We start from the raw sequence: 2,325 nt of genomic DNA, 5'->3' as shown, positions 1-2,325 counted from the left end.
TAGCGATAGCAACTTTCCTTCCTTCCCTTTCCATTTTCCCCTGCAATAGTCTTAATTCTTTTCTATTTCTATAATTACACATGCGCTAGATCTACTTTTATGGTAACAATATTCCACAAGGTTGGTGTTGGCTGTGTGTCACAGTGGCTGTAGTGTTAGAGAACAACAAATATAGACAAAAACTCTATAAGGAACCAATGGAACTTTATGATTCCTGTGCAAACTAGTCACCTTGCTAGTTCAAGCTAATCTCAGCCTTCTCAATTTTTCTTAGTCTCTTGGAGATGCACTCAGTCAATTCCGGAATCTTCCTCTTCTCTTCATCCTGTCCTTCTTGTGAGGGGCGTTCTAGGACCTGTTTTTGACATGGAGGCTGTGGTCCACACTCTGTCTTCCCTGAGGTTTACTTCATTCTCAGTCTTGGTGCTTCAACCTTTCTCGGATACATCTGTAGTCAGTATCTGTGGTCCTATCATGTGGTCTTCAGCTGTACGATCCGAGTGGCATCTGCTCAGGTTCCAAAGCATGTTTCCTCTTGTCCACTGAAATCCTCTCAGCTTTTCTGCATCCATCTTAAAGGTTCTTTGAATATTTTCCCGTACCGTGCTTGGTGCCTGCCTTCTGAGAGTCTGTCCTCAGACCTAATCCTGTAGATATCTTACTCACTCATTGCTCCTATTCCACAGGGACACCATGATTAGCACAAACTGTTTTGAGAAGGGAGAATGGGGAGCGGCCAGCAAGAACCCCATAACTATAGCTCAGCCCTATTAGTCTGCTCTCCCTTAATGATCAAATCCCTCCCCGTCCACCTCTGTCCTCATCCATCTCTTCCCCTTCTTTCAATCCAGATGAAGTTTTTGATCTTTTTTTGTATTGGAAAAATAAATTTTTACTTCATATTTTAACCTTTCCAACTCTGTTATTTTGGGTAGAAACTCTCTTCCCTTACATCCATAAGGCTTTTTATTTGTAATTTTCAAGAAATTCTCTCTCACAATCCTTTGTCTTTTCTTTCTTTCTCAAGATTATTTGTCTCTATGCTTGGAACTCAAAGCTGAGATTTTGACTCTTATTTCTTTCTTAACTGTATAATCCCTCACTGGGAAGATGATGAATTGTGCAGAAAGGGTAATGTGGAGGATGTCCAGGGTAAGAAAGATCAGTTAATATCTCAAAATACGATCATATTAAAAAAAAAAAAAATACGATCATATTAACCCACCATTATTAGCTTGCTAGAGTGAAAGCAATCTTTAGAGAGAAACATCTCAATCCCCTCAGAAAAATAGCCAAGTATTAATTGCTCCCACATATTTTGCCAGCATGGCATTTAGAACCAATTGCTATTTCAGTTACAAGCAGTACTGAACATAAGAAACATCTCCATGATGTTTTTTCCATTGTCTGCTGATTATTTGGCTGTTTGTATCTTCAACATTCTAAAAGTAATCTCTATGGATGAGCAAACTTGAATTTGCTGTGGGTCATACACCGAGGTAGGCTTTATTTATTTTTGGCTGCTTTGGGTCTTCGTTGCTGTGCGCGGCAGGGGCTTTCTCTCGTTGCGGCGAGCGGGGGCTACTCTTCATTGCGGTACGCGGGCTTCTCATTGCGGCGGCTTCTCTTGTTGCAGAGCATGGGCTCTAGGCACACCAGCTTCAGTAGTTGTGGTGCATGGGCTTAGTTGCTCTGTGGCATGTGGCATCTTCCTGGACCAGGGATCGAACCCGTGTCCCCTGCATTGGTAGGCGGATTCTTAACCATTGTGCCACCAGGGAAGTCCCCGAGGTAAGCTTTTTACCTAACTTATTTCATTTTGGGGAAGGAGTTATTTTCATCCCTATTTTTAGGTAAGAAAACTGAGTCCCAAAGAGGATAAATAACTTGCACCAAGGGCAGAAATCCAGTGAACGGCAGAGCTAGGACTTACACCCAGTTATTCCAAGTCCTTGCAATTTTTATTACATCTAGCCCTTGTCCTGCTCACTTTCAGTGGTGTTTTACGCCCCTGTGCCTTGCCGAACATCACTGAAGTGTGTACACACCCAGAATCAGTGTCATGACTGCAAGGAAATTGCTCAATACTTTTCAGACTTGTTCAGGCAAAATTTCCCATCCTAATTAGATTTGAAGTTACCCACTCATGCTGTAAAGCAGAGCTGAAACACTGTGCAGCGGAGTTCTTCTTGTTCATTGTTCAGTTAAACCGGTAGTTCTGGACTACATTTTTTTCTGAAATGTCAACTGCTTATTAAGTTGATGGGGGTGAGGGGACAATAAGTCAGGCCAAATGTGTTTCTATGTTTTAATGCCCATTTTCTT

Source organism: Globicephala melas, chromosome 7 (genome assembly GCF_963455315.2).
Source record: "Globicephala melas chromosome 7, mGloMel1.2, whole genome shotgun sequence".
Classification (NCBI taxonomy): Eukaryota; Metazoa; Chordata; class Mammalia; order Artiodactyla; family Delphinidae; genus Globicephala; species Globicephala melas.
This window is presented reverse-complemented; position numbering follows the sequence as displayed.